Raw genomic sequence first — 19,522 nt, forward strand, 5'->3', positions numbered from 1 at the left:
AGAGATGTGTGTTAACGATCCTGTGCCCTCTGTACTCTTCCCCATATATTCTGCTGGACCACATTGCAACTGAATGAGAAGTGCAATTGATTTCTTTTAAAACAAATTGAAAGGAAAGTGCAGAGAAAATTGCATTTTCAGAGCTTTTAGACAACATCAGGACATCTTATGGATGCATATCAAGATCCCACAAACAGCAATGTGGTAAAGACCAGATCATCTCTTTTAACCATGTTGATTGAGGGATAAATATTGACTAGTTCACCTGTGCAGGCAGCCATCAAGGTTCCGGCAGTGGTAACAGCTTTACCTCAGTTAAACATTAAACAGGTCTAAACATTGAATTTAGCACTGGGACATGAGCACATGGCGTCGTGTCACTGCTCATTAATTCATGAGTCATCTTATCAATTAAAAGATTACGTTTGGCTTTAGAGGAGTTTTTTAACTCTGATGAACTCTCCTTTTGCTAAAGGCAGTGACTCACAATGCAGCACAAATCAGCAGCCTCACCCCACGGTAACACACAGTGTGCATGAGCCCAGGTTGGTGAGAATGAGTGGTCAGTTCCATCCAACTGGGAAAGAGACATGAGGGTCCAGCCTTGATACACTATGTCCATACATGTGTGCTCTTCAGGCAAGCCTACTGGGCATTCACAGCAGCAAAACCAGCAATCTCTCCACTCCCAGGCCCAGGGCACCGACTCTGAATTGAACAAAACAAGGTTTACGGCAAGATGAGATGCATTACGCACCATTGGTGAGTCACTGTAAAAGGAAAATGCATAGATGTTCAACATAAATCGGTTAGCATCCTGCAAAATAGCACAGTTGTTTATTAAATTAGAAGTTATTGTTTCCAGAGTGTCCTAATTGTCATGAATTGTTTACGATCTTGAAAGATATAAGGATTTAGAGAACCATGTTGTGAAGATAGAAATTTGACTGCACCCTTGGGATGGGCATTTGCTGGACTACAATATGCCTCCTGTGAAGGATGGTGCAGGAGACACATGAGATTGGTACCAGCAGCTCATTCTAAGCAGTTCGATGTGTTGTTGGCACTCCTCATTGGATGCAAGAGATTAGAAAATTTAAAGGTAGTGTCGGATCCGGTTATTTTCAAATCCGCAGGTTCTTTCAGGAGTCCAGGAATGAGTTGAAAACAACTTGGTGCTTCACAAAGTTCTATTGGAAAAGTTTAAAACAAAGCAACAGTCACAGAGCACATGACTTTACCACTGGTAGATGAGCTGAGACAAAAGGAACTAAAGATGAACTAGGACCGGTGGGGGTGGTGATGGTTGGGGGGGGGCGGGGGAGGTGGGGGGGTGCAGGGGAAGGGAGCAAGAGGAGGATTAACAAAAAATGACACCTTTTATACCTGAGATAAGAGGTACTCCTTAGCTAACAATAGTCCAATCAGGAAACCTGTTAGATACCAGTGGCCAAACCAACCAATGAGAACACACATAGTCACCTGATGGACAAACCAATAAGCTAGGAAATGGCCATTCCTTGTGCGGCCACTTGAGATGTATTAAACATTATACATGTTAAAAAACTAATTAAAATGGTTGAATCCAACAGTAGCCAGCACTTCCTCAAGAGGAAGGCATTCTTCCTGTAGGCAGAAAGGAAGATGATAGAAGAAATGAATAAACAAACACGGATTTTGTATTTAATGTCAACTTTGGCCCCATAGAACAATCCAGTGAAGTACTCCAGAGAGGCAGTTACTTCTGTAATATAGGAGCCTCAAGAGCTCAGTTGCACACAGTATGTTCCCACAAACAATGCTGATAAAGAGATGATAATCTGTTGGTTGAAAATAAATGTTGGCCAGGACACTGGGAAAATTCTGCCTACGAGGACATAAGGTCCTTTGTGACCAAGTGTGAGGAAAACTTAGCTAAATGTCTCAATCAAAAAACAGCACCTTTAACAGTGACGCACTACCTCGGAATTCCACGGGAGAATTAACCTGGAATTTGGGGTCGGAGCTCTGACGTGGAAGCCCTGTGGAGGGGCCCTCAAAGTTCCTGTGAAGCCAGACTGGAGACAGTAGTCCAGGCAGTGAACAAAAGGAGGCAACTCCTGCTTCTCCCCAGGGATAGTGGGGGAAGCAAAAGGGTAACAAAACATTCTCCAATTCTGCCTCAGTGGAGAGATCATTGAGCTAATAGGTGGGATTTTATCTCTCAAAGGCAGGGCTGTAACGCTGAGACAAATTCAATGACCTTGTGAAGGCAAAGAACCTGCTTTTACTTTGTCCTCTTGTTCTGTTATTACTCACAATAATTCTCCCTTATTTCCCACACGTTCCGCTTATTCACTCCCTACTTCCACCACCATTGCACCACCCCCCAAAACACCTTAGACATTAAACACCAACTGTTTGAGTATAGCAGTCAGTGACCTCACGAGCATGTTACTAACACACTTCCAGAAGAAAGCTGGGCACAACATTTTATTTATTTATTCATTACTCATGAGGTGGATGTGATTGGCAAAGCCAGCATTTATTGTATTAATTGCCCCTGGCTTGCTCGCTCAGCCATTTTCGAGTCAACCACATTGCAATAGGTCTGGAATCATATATAAGATAAGATCTTTATTAGTCACATGTACATCGAAATACACAGTGAAATGCACCTTTTGCGCAGAATGTTCTGGGGGCAGCCCGCAAGTGTCGCCACACTTCCAGCGCCAACATAGCATGCCCACAACTTCCTAACCTGTATGTCTTTGGAATGCAGGAGGAAACTGGAGCACCTCGATGAAACCCACGTAGACACGGGAAGAACATACAAGCTCCTTGTAGACAGCGGCTGGAATTGAACCGGAGTCGCTGGTGCTGTAATAGCGTTACACTAACCACTATACTACCGTGCAGGCCACACCAAGTAAAGATTGCAGATTTCTTTCCCTTAAGAGCGTTAGTAAACCAGGTGGGTTTTCACAAAAATTATCCCGAAAGACTAGTTTTATTTTTGGAACTCCAGATTATTAACTGACTTTAAATGCCACAGGGATATGTGCCAAATGTGGGCAAATGGGATTAGCTTGGATGGGAATCTTGGTCAGCGTGGACCAGTTGGACTGAATGGCCTGTTTCCCTGCTGTATGACTATATGACTCGATGACTCCACAGCTGCCAGGGTAGGATTTGAACTCAGGTCTCTGGTAATTCAAACACTGCACCAGCATCACACTTTCTGTAGAGGAATAACTAGAGTGGGCTAGGCCTAGTGATAGAGGAAACAAGGCTAAGACCATTGGCAAAGAATGTGTTGTTGCAATGAGGAATGGATCAAATGATACTCTTTTGGATGAGCAAGAGATCCTGGTGGTCAGTGGTGCTCTCAGTAGTGGGAGAGGTTGATCCCGCAAAGATATGTAGGACGACTATAGACGGATCATGGATGCACTATAAAAACTCCTGTCGATTGACCTTGGCAGCTGAAACATTACTTGAGCATGCTTGCTGCTTGATAATGATTCACGAGGTTCTTGTGGATTCCTGATAGGAGCCACAAGACTTGGCCTAATAGCCAACCTGTATCCTGACGGTCTCATTGGAATAAAGGAAGCACGCAAGGCTAGTGCTGATGGAATAAATCATGACTGCTGCCAGGAAACTGGCACAGACCTGCACTGCCTGTGGTCACCAACAAGCGGGGTATTGAGTGAATGAGTAAACTGCTGATGGAGACCATATGTTTCGAGTTACTGTTCCTCCTTGGGGAAACCTGCAAAACTGAGCCCTTCATACTGATGTGGTGATCATGAAAGCACATCAGTGAATGTACCTTCTTAGGTGTCTGAGAAGCTTCGGCTTGTCAGTGAGGATTCTCTCAAACTTCTACGGATGTGCTATAGAAAGTATCCTGTGGGGTTGCATCTCAGCCTGGTATGGCAACTGCTCTGCTCTAGACTGACAGAACCTGCAGAGAGCGGTAAACACTGTCCAGTCCATCACAGGCTCAGGACTTCCTTCCATCCAATCCATCTTCACGGTGTGCTGCTTCAGGAAGGCTAATAGTATTGGCAAGGATGCCTGTCCCCTGGCTGTTCCCGTTTCTCTCTCTTGTACCTTCTGGGAGAAGATACAGGAGCTTGAAAGCCCAAACGTCCAGACTCAAGAACAGCTTCTTCCCCACTGCTATCAGGCTTCTGAACCAATCACGTCTTTCACATCCCCTTCCCGGTGGTGCTGCCAAGTTCTCAGCCTCTTAGTTCTACTGCTCCTGGTTATTCCCTTATTGTCACTTCAACATTTCTTCTTTGCGTTACTTCAGATCGCACTACACTCTTTGCACCATTTTGCTGTTTTGCACTTGTCGCTGTATTTATAATTGTGTTTTTATTACCATGTGTTCTGTTAACTCTGTGAGCTTCACACGAGCAAGGAATTTCATTGCACCCTGGTGTATATAGTAATAAGCTAATCTGAACTAGTCTGAATCTTTGTGTTGCTACGTCCATGGGAAGGTAATGTAAGTGTTCCTCCTGGATCAGGGAGCCTTGATTATACTGATGCAGCAGTGAACCAGAGGGCAGAACACCTTGATGTCTTGTATCAAAAGCTGGTGCATCATTTGCTTCCTAATCATCTGCCTTCAGTGACTGGTGTGCAATTATACCTACATCCCTTTGAACATCTATTCTCTCAACTTTTAACAAATTGCTTTTCTGTTTTGGGCACAAAAACAGATGAACTCATATTTTTCCACCTTATATTCCATCTGAGATGTTCTTGCCCACTCACTCTACTTGTCTAAATCCCCTTAAAGTCTCTTTACATCCTCCTCCACCAAGTTTCATATCATCAGCAAACTTGGAAAGATGGCATTTCACCCTCTCAACCATTTCACTGATATCGACTGTGAATGGCTGTGGCTCAAGTACTGATCCTTGTGGTACTCCACAAGTCACAAGCTGCCAGTGTGATAGCCATCAATTTATTCCAAGCAACAAACAATCTGCTAGAAGAACTTGGCAGCATCTGTGGGAGGAAAGATGAAGGCTTTTGACCTAATGGAGGGTTTCGACCTGAAATGTCGTCAATTCCTTATTACCCACAGATGCTGCTCGACCCGCTGAGTTCCTCCAGCAGATTGTTTGTTGCTCCAGATCCCAGCATCTGCGGTCTCTTGTGTCATCAATTTATTCCAACTATTTGCTTTCTGTCCGATACCAATTCTCAATCCATGTTGGTGCATTACCCCCAATTCTATGTGTTCAAACCCTGTTAACCAATTTCCTGTGTGGGACCTGTTGTCAAAAATCTTCTGGCAATCCAAATACAGTACACCACATCCAGTGGTTCCCCCTTACTAATCTACTGGTCACACCTTCAAAGTGCTCCAGCAGATTAATCAAGCATGATTTTCCCTTCATAAATCCATGGTGACTCTGCTCAATCATTTCTATTCTTTCTAAGGTGTTCTGTAATTTCATCCTTCATTATAGACTCCAGCATTTTCCCTACCACTGACGTTAGGCTAACAAGTTGGTAGTTCCATGTTTTCCCTCTCCCTCCTTAAAAAGTGGGGTCATATTTGCTACCCTCCAATCCACAGGAATAATTCCAGTGTCTTACAGAACCTAAGAAGATAACAACCAAAGCAGCCAGTATCTCTTTCAAGCTTTCCATCTCACCAACTTCTTTAGTACTAATTTTGACTAATAGTTATTTTCTTCAGTTTCTTTCTTTCACTAGACCCTTGAATCTCTAATATATATGCAGGTTTTGTGTGTCTCCTTCTATGAAGAACAGGTGCAGAGTAGTTGTTTAATTCCTCTGTCATATCCTTATAAATTCTCCTGTCTCTATCTGTAAGGGGCCCCCACATACCCTTACTAGCCTTCGCTTTTCTACTGACTTATAAAAGGCATCAGCCATCATTAAGGACCCTCACCATCTGGGACATGCCCCCTTCTTGTTACTACCATCAGGGATGAGGTACAGGAGCCTGAAGACCTACACTCAATGATTCAGAAACAGCTTCTTCCCTTCTGCCATCAGATTTCTGAACGGTCCATGAATGCACGAATACTACCTTTTTCATGGACTGTTCAGAAATCTGATGGTGAGGGTCTTTAATGATGGATGATGCCTTCTTGAAGATGTCCTCGATGGTGGGGAGGGTTGTGCCTGTGATGGAGCTGGTTGAGTCTATAACCCTCTGCAGCGTCTTGCGATCCTGCGCATTGGAGCCTCCATACCAGGCTGTGATGCAACCAGTCAGAATGCTCTCCACCGTACATCTATAGAAATTTGGTGACATACCAAATCTCTGAGGAAAACTGGCATGTTGTCTGTGAAGTATGATGGCTTTGATGTCAGGCTTGACAGGATCGTCTCTTTCACTTTAGATACCAGTCCCCAGATGTGTGAGTGGAGGCTGGAGTAACTTTGTCATCTCCGAAATTGGTGCCGAGGCTGAGAATAGCTCACTCAGTGCACACTAAAGATCAAGCTGAATGTGTTCTTACTCTGCATGATCCACACCCACTCACAGCCACAACTTCCCGACTGTACCCCAAGTGGATTTCAATTTAATTAAGCTAAAATAATATCAATATATAGCACAGCCCAATCCCCTCAGGTACTTTTTCCCTGAAAATAATGTATTAATGCTCTATACATAAATATGTACCAGATCCAAGCAAAACACCCAAGTGCAGAGTTCCAATGTCCCCAAGCGCGAGCCATTTACTCTCATTATACAGGCAACCTGATCCAAGTATAACACTTCACTACAAAATCCCGATTCAGGGGTGAAATGTTTACCAACTGTTTTGAATGGTCAGCACACTAAAGATGGTGAAGCTACTTCCAAATTTTATCCTGAATTAGCAGAATCATTTAGAGATTAGAGAGTAAAAAAGCTACTGCAGGAAATCTGGAATCATGTTGGAAATGCACATGTAGCTCATGAGAAAGACAGGCAAATGGAGGTACATTGCAGGGAAGGAAAAGGCCTAATTTATATAATCTCTTGAAAGGCTTGAATCCCACCATCAAGTGAAATAAGGGATCAGATTTGGTGTGGCTGATGAGAGGGATTGTCCTTCAGTCAGGGAAACACCTGTGGTTTTATCCCATCTACCTGAAGGTGCATTTGGGTCTTTATTAATTGCTTCATCTGAAAGATGACTCTTCCAACAGCGCAATGCTTTCGCCTTACTGTACTCTGAAGCTGGATGTTGCTCGGTATGTGTTTGTGACCCAGAACATTATGATCCTCATGGACAGTCCCAATAGGGCAGACCTGAATACCACTCTGCTCTCTGCCACTTTAACAGTGACACCACTGGAGGTGGCCAGCTTAATGAATAACTTGGTGGATAATTTTTTCTTCAGGAAGGGCAAACTGGAAGAAGAATGCTCTCTTTGTGAGGTGTGCTTTGCCTGGTCAAGCATCTCAATGACTCCCTTTATAGTGTAAGTGGACATACCCGGACCCTCCAACCCACTCTAACATGGAACCAGCATTCTATGGTCAACAGTGCATACTCCCCAAGCCCAGAAGTTATTCTTGTGGCCAAGGAGGTCTCCATCAAAATAAAAACCCCAAACCCCATTCACATGGAGCCTTTAAAATAGCAAAAGCATCCCAAGGCTATGAAACAAAATTTTAACACTGAGCCATATTTGTAGGTGTTATTGTTGATGATCAAAGCCCTGGTCAAAGAGATACGATTCAAGAAATGTTTAGAAGGTGAATAGAGAGGTAGAGGCAGAGGGTTTATGGACATAAGTCCAGAATCTGGTGCCTTGGCAACAGAAGGCACAGCCACAAATGCAAAGTGATTTATCTCAGGATAACCAAATGACGTAACAGAAGGAGCACTGACAATAGGGAGGTGGAGAAACCAAGGATGGGAAGTTTTATCTCGAGGTGTTTTCTGAATGGGAACCCATGTACTTCAAATAACAGAGTGATTATACAGACTGGTGTGAGTTAGAACAGGGACAGCAGAGCTTTGGAAGAGAGAATGAGGGGATCCAGCTGGGAGCATGTGCAACGATCAGGTCTAAAGATAACAGAGGCACAGATGAGGGCTTCTTCAGTGGATGAGTGGAGGCAGAGTTGAGCTTACGCAATGTAACAAAGCGGGTATATGCTGTCAAAATGCAGCTCAAGGCCAAAATCAAAATCAAAGTCGAGTTCATTGTCATATGCACAAGTACGTGTGTGCACAGGTGCAATGAAAAACAAGTCGCAGCAGCATCACAGGCACGTAGCATCAGATAAGCTGCATTCACATGAAAAACATAAATTAAACATAAACTAGAACGTAGAACATAGAACAGTACAGCACAGAACGGGCCCTTCAGCCCACGATGTTGTGCCGACCTATATAAACACCTACTCCTTGATCAATCCAACCCTTCCCTCCTGCACAGTCCATAACCCTGCATTTTACTTACTCCCATGTGCCTATCTAAGAGTCTTTTAAATGTCCCTATTGTATCAGCCTCTACCACCACCCCCGGTATTCCATTCCAGGCACCCACCACTCTCTGTGTAAAGAAACTACCTCTGACACCTCCCCTGAACTTTCCTCCTCTGAACTTAAACTGATGTCCTCTGGTATTGGCCATTGCCACCCTGGGGAAAAGGTGCTGGCTGTCCACTCTATCTATGCCCCTCATAATCTTATTCATCTCTCATCCTGCATCACTCCAAAGAGAAAAGCCCTAGCTCACTCAACCTTTCCTCATAAAACGTGTTCTCTAATCCAGGCAGAATCCTGGTAAATCTCCTCTGCGCCCTCTCTAAAGCTTCCACATCCTTCCTATAATGAGGTGACCAGAACTAAACACAATACTCTGTGTGGTCTAACCAGAGTTTTATAGAGCTGTGACATTACCTCATGGCTCTTGAACTCAATCCCCCGACTAATGAGGGCCAACACACCATACGCCTTCTTAACCACCCTATCAACTTGTGCAGCAACTTTGAGGGATCTATGGACTTGGACCCCAAGATCCCTTTGTTTCTCCACACTGCTAAGAAACCTGCCATTAACCTTGTACTCTGCCTTCAAGTTCGTTCTTCCATTAGAACAAAAGAAGACAAAGTCCATTGTAGTGCAAAGTGATCAAAGTAGTCGTAGTGTTGCTATACTGAGGTAGTGATTAGGCTTGTGCAGGTTAGTTCAAGAAGCGACAGCCCAGTACAGGCCTTTCGGCCCACAATGTTGTGCTGACGTTTAACCCTTCCCTCCCTCATAGCTCCCCATTTCTCTATCATTCATGCATCTAATAGAACATAGACTGTTCTTGAACAATAGGACTGTGAACAGTCTGCTTCATTTTCAGACACTTGATAAGGAGAGGATCAGAGTCAATGACTGGTGAATGAAGATTGTGTGAAGCATCAAAGGCAATGGATTATACCTTCCTAATGTTTGGTTGGAGGAAATTTATACTTGTCCAGTACTGACTGTCATAGAGTTTGACAATTTAAAAAGAGTAGAGATGTTCAAGGAGTGGTGGTGAGGTTGAGTGGGTGCCTCAAGTGCACATGTGGGAGCCGATGCTGAGCTTTCAGATGATGAAGTTGAAGGGTAGCATGTAGAAGAGAAATGTCAGGAAACAAAGCATGGATCCTTGGGAAGCAGAAGAGATAGTGGCAAAAGTGCAGGAAGATGATACATTGGAGCTGATATCCCGGTCGTAAATGGATAGAAAAGAACAGAACATGGCAACTGATACCCACTCATCCAGAGGAGTTGGAGACGTATTGCCAGAGGATCCCCAAACGTGCCAAAGATGCTTACCTGCCTCTGAAGATGCTCTTTGCTCTGAGGAGTTCAACCTCAAGTTTGTCTTGTCCCTCCAGCTAGTTGAAGGTTTCACCCCAAGAGCCATTCCAGGTGAGTGCAGGTGAATACTTGATGAGTGCTAGTTAGGTGGATAGAGTGGATGTTTCCATTAATAGAGTCTAGAATCTGAGGGCACAGCCTCAGAATAAAGGGACATCCCTTAAGAACAGATGAGGAGGAATTTCTTCAGCCAGAAGAATTTGTGGAAATTGTTACCACGGAGGGCTGTGGAGGCCAAGTCATTGGGCGCAGTTAAGGCAGAGATTGATAAGTTCTTGATTAGCAAGGAGGTTAAGGGTTACAGAGGGAAGGCTAGAGAATGGGGATGAGAAAAAAAAATCAGCCATGTTTGAATGGTGGGGCAGAATCAATGGGCCAAATGGCCTAATTCTGCTCCTATATCATATGGTTTTATGGTCTTATTGGTCAAAGGACACAACAAAAATTTTCTTTTCATGTCTCATCCATGAAAATAAATGGCCAGGAAGCTTCCAGCAATCCCTCAAAGTGAGTGGGTAAGATGAAACTGGCACTAAGAGAAGGAAGTGGAAAAAATTAAAATGAATAAAATTAAACCTTTCCTTTTGTGTCAGTTTCTGTGGCCTGGTTAAATGCCACCCTGTTTTCTCTTTTTCATGGTGTGGTTGAATTGTTAAATAAAGGGGAGTGTAGTTAAAGCATTGACACAAGCCAAATCTGCACTTCTATAGAACCTCCGACTCATGTATAACCCTGATCCAACCATAACACTTCCAGATGATGTTTAATGTTGGATAGCAGCTCAATCCATTCACTGTCTTCTAATTAATGAACACGTTGCAGCTAGCCCATGCATAGCACAGACCTTGAACATGAGGCAAAACTTATCAATAGCTACTTAGCTTCTGGAACCACACAGCTTTTCCATTTTACAGTTACCAGTGTGTGTTGATAACTTTAGGTATATGGTTCCAATTTCTTTATCACATATTTTTTGGGATCTCAGTGTTGCTGGTAAGACCTAATTTAAGGCTCACCCTTAATTGCCGCTGAGAAGGAAGTGGCAAGCTACTCTTGTGAAACGTTGTAGTCCTCCTGGTGAAGGCAATACTGTTGGGCAGGGGGCTCCAGGATTTAGACCCAGTGATGATGAAGGGCTGGCAAGATGTTTCATGTCAGGATGGTGTGTGACTTGAAGGAGAACCTGCAAGTGGTGGAGTTCCCAGCTGCTTGCAGCCCTTTTCCTTCTTGGTTGTAGAGTTCATGTGTTTTGGAGGAGCCATTGAAGTAGTCTTTGCAAGTAACTACAGGACTTTTTATAGCTAGTATACACTGCAGCTTCTGCACGCTGGTGGTGGAAGGAATAAATGATTGGAGTGCTGGATGGGGCTCCACTCAAATGGGCTGCTTTGTCTTGGAAGGTGTTGAGCTCCTTGTGTGTTGTTGGAGCTGTATTCATCCCGATGAGTCCCTTGCTTTAGAATACCCAATCTCTGACCTGCTATTGTAGCTACAGTGTGGCTGATTCAAGTTGAGTCTCTGGTCAGTAGTGATCACCAATATATTGATGGTGGGGACATAGCAATGGTAATGCCATTGAATATCAAGAATGGTAGTTAAACTCTCTCTTGCTGGAGACAGTCATTGCCTTGCATTTTTGTGGTATGAGTTTTACTTGTCACTTATCAGCCCACGCTTGAAATTACAACATGAGATTCTTGCGGAAAGTTGAATTTCAGTCAAAGGTTAAACATTGGGCACCAGTTGTCCTCATCGTCAGACATTCAGTTCCATTCCATATAATATCATTTCAAGAGTTGCTTGATGGGATTTGAGCTCCCAGTAATCTGGAGCCTCTCTGATGAAGGGACATAACTCTGCCTCATGGAGATGATCCTGTAGTTTTGACCTTCAGGATAATCCATGGTTCCTGGGCAGATTTTTCTAAAAGTGCAGCGTAAATTACTGTTTTTTTGAGGAGGCAACATGGCAGTTTGGCAGGGTTATCTGGGACCTGGTTTTTCAGTCAGCCAAGCTCCAATTACTTTGGTGGAAAAATGACAGTGGAATCAGAACCTCAGCTCAGGATGTATAACCTTTACAGCGTGACAGGTACAGTGTGAGAGGTACAGCCTGAGAGGTAAAGCATGAGAGGTACAGCATGAGAGGTACAGTGTGAGAGGTACAGCCTGAGAGGTAAAGCATGAGAGGTACAATGTGAGAGGTACAGTGTGAGAGGTACAGCATGAAAGGTACATCTTGAGAGGTACAGTGTGAGAGGTACAGTGTGATAGATGCAGTATGAAAGGTACAACATGAAAGGTATAGTGTGAGAGGTACAGCATGAAAGGTACAGATTTGCAGGTACAGTGTGAGAGGTACAGTGTGAGAGGTTGAGTTTGGGATCTTTACTACACTATGCCACTGAATTCAGAACACTGAATCTGGTGTCTAATCTCCTCACTTTCACTTATGAAAGGATGGATTTGCAATATCTAATGTAAAACTAATAGATAAAATGATCAGAGACCAGCTATTATCAATGTGTTCTAGGCCTTCAATAATCTCCACAAAACTTCAGTTGTAACTATCTCACCTCTGAGTCTGAAAGTTCAATTTTTTATTTAGTTAGGTGGCATTAGTGACAAAGATTTGATACATGTGACAGATGATAGACAGTGGATAGATACATGGATGGGAGAGGTAAGTAAAGTGTCACAGCTACAGAGAAAGTGCAGTGCAATAAGGTGTGGGGTCACAACAAGGTAGATCGTGAGGTCATAGTCCATTTCATTGTATAAGGGAACTGTTCAATAGTCTTATCACAGTGGGGTAGATGCTGTCCTTAAGTCTGGTGGTACGTGCCCTCAGGATCCTGTATCTTCTCCCTGATGGAAGTGGAGAGAAGAGAGAATGTCCTGGGTGGGTGGGGTCTTTGACGATGCTGGCTGCTTCACCAAGACAACGAGAGGTAAAGACAGAGTCCAAGGAGGGGAGGCTGGTGTCCGTAATGCGCTGGGCTGTGTCCACAACTCTCTGCAGTTTCTTGTGGTCTTGGGCAGAGCAGTTGCCATACCAAGTTGTGATACATCCAGATAGGATGCTTTCTATGGTGCATCTGTAAAAGTTGGTAAGAGTCAAAGTGGACAAACCAAATTTCTTTAGCCTCCTGAGGAAGTAGAGGTGCTGGTGAGCTTTCTTGGCTGTGGCTTCTACGTGATTTGACCAGGACAGACTGTTGGTGATGTTCACTCCCGGGAACTTGAAGCTGTCAACCCTCTCAACCTCAGCACCATTGATGTAGACAGGTGCATGTACACTGCCCCCTTTCCTGAAGTCAATGACCAGCTCTTTTGTTTTTGTTCGAGAGGTCAGTTCAAGAGTCTTATAAGAGCATGATAGAAGCTGTCCTTGAGCCTGGTGGTACGTGCTTTTAGGCTTTAATATCTTCTGCCCAATGAAAGGGGTGAGAAGAAAGAATGACCGGAGTGGGAGGGGTCTTTGATTATGTTGGCTACTTTCCCGAGGCAGCAAGAAATGTAGACAGAGTCCACGGAGGGGAGGCTGGTTTTGGTGATGGACTGAGCTGTGTCCACAACTCTCAGCAGTTTCTTACTGTCTTGGGCAGATCAGTTTCCATACCAAGCTGTGATGCATCTGGGTAGGATGCTTTCTCTGAAAATTGATGACGGTCAATGGGGACATGCTGACTTTCCTTAGCCTTCTGAGGAAGTAGAGGTGCTGTGCACTTTCTTGGCCATAGCGTCTACATGGTTGGTCCAAGACAAACTACTGGTGAACCCAAAGGTGAATGGCACACATTACGGCATGTGGTGTGTGTGGGTGGTGGAGGGAATGAATGGTTAAGAAGGTAGAAGGGGGTCAATCAAAGGAGTTGCTTTGTCTGAATGGTGTTAGGCTTCTTGAGTGTTGTTGCTGTTGTTGTGAGTTCAAATTCCACAGCAGAGAACTGAGAACAAAATCTGGACTTTGATGCAGGACTGGGGATGGGAACATGTGCAAGAGTTTAAATCTGACTGTCTTTGGAGGGCATACTCAGATGATACATATTCAAGGGTACACATGCACCTATGGGACTCAAATATGCTCATTTTTAGCCATAAGGTCAGCTGACTCCTTGCAACACAGAACGACCTGACCCATTCCACGCTGGACTCACTGCTGGGTGAGGGTGCTGAACTACATTAGAATGTTGATTGGAGGTAAGTGGTTATAATTTTCTTCATGCTCCGAATTAACAGATAGCACCAAAGGGTGTTTTTAGATCATTAGGAGGGGCGGGTTTGCTATGCCCCTGCTGGGTGGCCCTGACTGAAGAAGTAATGCACTGTCAGAGGTGCCATCCTGTGGACAAGAGAAAGCAGATGGTCAGCACAAGATTTAACCCTCAACCAACATCACTACCTAATACTTATCCACATCACTGTCCTTGGGATCTTGTTGTGTACTACTTGCCCAGGCCAATTGCAGTAAAGCTCTGATAATCCAGTATCCACTTGCTCAGAAATCCCAATGGTTTGGCAACTGACTCGCTCCTTAGTAGATGACGTCTTCATTAACCCCAGAACTGCAAAGTTAGAATCAAGTTCGAGCTGGGTTAGGGTCAGGAACATGGGTCAGCTGATGGCTGGAGCCAGAGTCCAGAGTGTGGGCCAGGGTGTGGAGTGCTGATATATTTTTACTTGTTTGACGAGCTAAAACATACAAGCTGAAATTTACAAGCTGAAACTTGCTTGGTTCTGTTTCCCACGTTCCCTTTAAACTCACTGGGACTCATCTTTTCAATCCCTTTATACTTACCGGGTTCACTGGAAAACATATACTATTGTGTCACATGTAAAAAAAAATGGAATAAAAGTGAGTAGCATCCAATAGCCTGGAAAATTTGTCTCTCTGGCACCACCAAAATCCCAAGGGTGCCGGATTATCAGAATTTCACTGTAGTACTTTACAACAGGGAACACACTTCATAAAGTACTTCAATGGTTGCAAAGCACCTTTAGGCCAAGGTGAGATTGCAAAAGGTGTCACATAAATGTAAGCCTTTCTTCCAATACAGGGCCAACTCAAGCCAACACCTATGGACTGATCATATCTTTAGGTGCCTTTAACTTTTGCAAAACCAGTGCTGGAAGCAACTCCAAAGCAAGCTTAGATTTGTTAAGGCCTTTCGCCAGGGAAACCCAGTACAAAAACAGCAGTTAGCCTAATATAAAAGCAGCTTTCAAAGAACCTCAAAGAAAATTTTATGAACTATATATTTTGAAATGCAGCCTGAAACTATAGTAGTCCCAGGACTCACCAGGAAAAAAGGAGATTGATTTAGCTGGTATATAATATTTAGCCCACACACACATTTAGAATGGCCAAGAATGATATACATTTTATATACGCAGAGCCAAGAATAAAGAGAGTTGAAACGTGATACAGCCATCAATTAAATTGTTTGAAAATCAATGTGATTTGTCATATCTATTTCAGACAAATTTGCCCTCTGTCCCATGCTTCTCCTGTGCACCATATCTGTTAAAGACAAAATTGAAACTAAGGCCTTGTCCCAGGCAGCAACCCACTGAGCCTCAATTTCACAGTTTTCAAGACGGTATGAAAAATCACCAAGAACTTGCTCACAGGCCTCAGGATCTCCCTGACAACCACAGGCCAAGCGTACCGTAATTCAATTTACACACCAAACTCACAATTCTTCTGCAAGATTTGTCAAGACCTCCAATCCTTGGGAACTATTGTCAGACTCATGAACCTTTGACCAGCAAGAGAAAATAGGTGCTGATGTGAATCAGAGAGAGCATGTTGGGACTGTTTTCCTGTCCAATCTATGGTACATTTAACATTCACCCTATATGATCCTATCTCCATTCTGATTGAGAATAAAAAAACATTAAGCCTCTGTCACTGCTTGTGTTGAAAGCTGACTGCCAGGCCAAAATATTGAGGTAAATTGCTCCTTTCAGCCAGAAAAACTGCTTTGTGTGGAAATCCAGTGGCATTGCATCAGGCTTACTGGGAGACATAATGTCATGGGAAACATAAGCAGTGCTGACCCAGGACATGCACTCTAGGTTCATATTGGCATGCTTTACAGATTTACAAACTGTGGCATATACAGTCTATGAGGTGCTGATTTAGTAATGTTATAACCTAAACCCTAATACTTTTGAACTGCATTGAATGAATTAAAAAGAAGTTTGCTAAAATGAGGTGAAGTAGTACATAGTACATACGCAGAGCAAATGGGTTCATCCAACAATAGTCTATCGGTGTTAACTAGTTGCCTTTTCCACACGCAAAAAAATAGAACAAGTAGAAGACAATAAAATAGCACATGGGAACCTCTTTTCTCTAATGATTTAAATTTGATTAAATTTAAATTTGGTACCAGCTTTGCAGTAAAATGCCAATTGAGTCACGGTTTTTAACTTCAGCTTCAGTATTAAGCAATGCATAGTCTATTATAACTTTGCACTGACACCTCACCCGATCCCTTCATTTAGTTTGTTGAGTGACCTTTTCTGCACTGTTATTTTCTGCTCCAGACTCATTCGTCTGCATATCTCATTTATTTAAATTTCAGTTTTAGATTTTTTTTCCCTTTCTCTTTCAACCGTGGAATTCCAGGCTGCCTTTAATAAGCTTAGTCATGGGTGTATGATATGCCTTTGTGACAGATTAGGAGACATCAATGCAGCTCCTCGAAATCCTGGAAAGAATGCCCATAACCTTTTATTTGACTCTGTCATTCCCACTGCATTAGCACTGTGCACAGCTTAATAGAAATAGCTTCTTCTCATTGGTAGTACAACTCTGTCCAATTAAAAACTTAAGAGGCAGAAGCAAGGGCAGGCCATTTGGCCCTTCATCTGTTCTGTTATTCAGTAACATGCCAAATCTTTTACCTCAGAGAAATATTCCTCTACAGCCCAATATCCCTTCATTCCCTTAAGATCCAAAAATCTATCTGTCATTGAACTGAACATACACAGCCCTCTTGCGTAAGACCATGACTCCCATTCCTAGACACCTCAGCAACTATTGTTCATTTTCTGACATATGCAATTTCACAAAAAGGTTTTCTTTGACTGCATTAGCATTTTCAATGAGCTGTATATAAATGTGTCGTCATTTACAATGTATCTGATCATGTTCCTTGTCTGAGAAGAAACTTGAATAAAAGAGACAGGCATTTTCAAATTCACATGCTACACTGCTCAGTCTGCGTGTTCCTCACCAGAAACACACAGAGGTGTATAGACTACACTGCAGTAAGGATAGGATGACAAAGAATTGAACATATCAAGCAACTGTATACTCACATGGAAGGGTGAGTCCCCAAAACTCAGTGTCAGTCACAGTAACTTCAATGTGCAGTTCGAAGCAACAGAAATCAAATTCAGACTCGGGAACAAAAGAAATAATGGGGTAGACTTAGTGGAAGTCCTGTAAGTGGGAAAGTGAAAGATGCCACTCATACCCCGGGAACCTTGAATTTTATGATCGAGCAATTCAGGCTAAACAATACTTCATTAAAGATTAATAAAATTCTGATAATCCAACATGCTCAGGACTTTGGTGGTGCCAGTTTAGAAAATTTGCCGGACTATCGAATATTGTTTTTATTAATACCTTATGCTTTTAATTCACTTTTTTAATGTTATGCAACATGATAATTAACTGTCCAGTGCAACCAAGTAAGTTGAAAGGGAGCACCGGAACTGGAGCCCCAGTAAAATGAACCAGAATCAGGTTTATTATCACTGTCGTATGTCGTGAAATTTGTTGTTTTGCAGTAGCAATACAGTGCAAGACGTAAAAATTACTGCAAGTTACAAAAATAAATAAATAATGCAAACCAAGGAATAATGAAGTAGTGTTCATGGGTTCATGGACCTTCCAGAAATCTACTGGCAGAGGGCAAGAAGCTGTTCCTGAAATGATGAGTGTGGGTCTTCAGGCTCCTGTACCTCCTCCCTTGATGGCAGTAACGCAAAGAGGGCGTGTCTCGGATGGCAAGGGTCCTTAATGACGGATGCTGCTTTCTTGAGGCACCACCTCATGAAAATGTCCTCGATGGTGGGGAGGGTTGTGCCCATGATGGAGCTGGCTGAGTCTACGATCCTCTGCAGCCTCTTTTGATCCTGTGCATTGGAGGAGAGACCAGCAACCAAGGCCCTGGCGAGTGGAAAAGAAACGCAGGAACCAGGGACCTCATGAGTGGGAAAGCAACCCAGGTGTCGGGACCCTGGTGAGTGGGAAGGGAGCACAAGAAGCAGAGCACTGTTCAGAAGAGAATGTGGCAAACACCACCTGGTGAGCCGTATGCCAAATCATCAAGACTTCCGAATAGTCAGACTGCAGATTATTGGAGTTTTACTGTATTTCGTGAGTGGTAGTTCAGATGAATAGTAATGTGTTTTAAATATACAGTATAAGCCTATTTTGAGGTGCTTCTGAAATGTCTTAGTGTTTTAATATTGTTGCTGGAATGGAACAGCATTGTAAAGATTGTCAAGATTAAGATTAAGATTGTAAAATAAACATCCCGTGTATTAACTTTGCAATAAAATCATGTAAGGTCGAGATATGAATAAAAAATAAATAAGAGAATGCGCTGAATCAGGATTATGTTTAAAACTTGAAGAACGTGAAGGTCAGGAGACTAATTTATACTGTGGGACTGTGATGTTACATTGGAAACTGACAGATAGCCTGGGACAGAAGGTGCACACAGTTTAGTGCAAACGTGGCTGGCAGACAGACACTCAGCAGTCGGTACCATTGCTGTCTGAATTGTGCACCTCCACAGAATGGACCATAGAAGCTTTGAGGTCAGTTTTTAAAATGCCTGGCCTCACAGAGGAACTCATTTCCAAAATTAATCTGCAGTTCAGATTGGCACAGTTTGAAACATTTCTTCACTGTGACAGAGTCTGACATAATCCAATGCCCTACCCAAGTGAGTACTTGCCAGTACAGTGAAGGAGACAATGAAACATTAGTTATTGGACAAGAGATCCAAGCAATCCATAAGTCATTGACTGGCATTGTTTCTATAGGACGGTAGAGTAGCAGTTAGCGTAACGCTATTACAGCGCCAGCGATCGGGGTTCAATTCCCGTTGCTGTCTGGAGGGAGTTTGTATGTTCTCCCTGTGTCTGCATGGGTTTCCTCCCACATTCCAAAGACGTACAGGTTAGAAAGTTGTGGGCATGTATGTTGGCGCCGGAAGAGTGACGACACTTGCGAGCTGCCCCCAGCACATTATCAGTAATGCAAAAAGATACATTTCACTGTGTGTTTCGATGTACATGTGACTAATAAATAAATATCTTAAATACCTTATCTATTGCATCAGTTGTACAAGATATAGGTGAGACCGCACTTGGAGTATTGTGTACAGTTTTGGTTGCCCTGTTATAGGAAAGACATCATCAAACTGGAAAGAGTACAGAGAAGATTTACGAGGATGCTGCCAAGACTCAAGGGCCTGAGTTATAGGGAGAGGTTGGGCAGGCTAGGACTTTATTCCTTGGAATGTAGGAGACTGAGGGGTGAACTTATCGAGGTGTATAAAATCATAAGGGGCATAGATATGGTGAATGCACATCGTCTTTTTCCCAGGGAAGGGGAACTAAACACCAGAGGGCATAGGTTTAAAGTGA

At 43.2% G+C, this 19,522-nt stretch overlaps 1 long non-coding RNA gene across 1 annotated transcript; it reads left to right on the forward strand.

The window, feature by feature from the left end:
• The first annotated feature begins 568 nt into the window (after positions 1-568).
• Positions 569-14,048, forward strand: LOC127567498 (uncharacterized). Its single transcript, XR_007955886.1, has 3 exons — positions 569-762; positions 2,762-2,953; positions 13,943-14,048. It is a non-coding gene; the product is annotated as an uncharacterized LOC127567498 (long non-coding RNA).
• Positions 14,049-19,522: the final 5,474 nt, after the last annotated feature.

The sequence above is a fragment of the Pristis pectinata genome, chromosome 2 (assembly GCF_009764475.1).
Source record: "Pristis pectinata isolate sPriPec2 chromosome 2, sPriPec2.1.pri, whole genome shotgun sequence".
NCBI classification, from domain to species: domain Eukaryota; kingdom Metazoa; phylum Chordata; class Chondrichthyes; order Rhinopristiformes; family Pristidae; genus Pristis; species Pristis pectinata.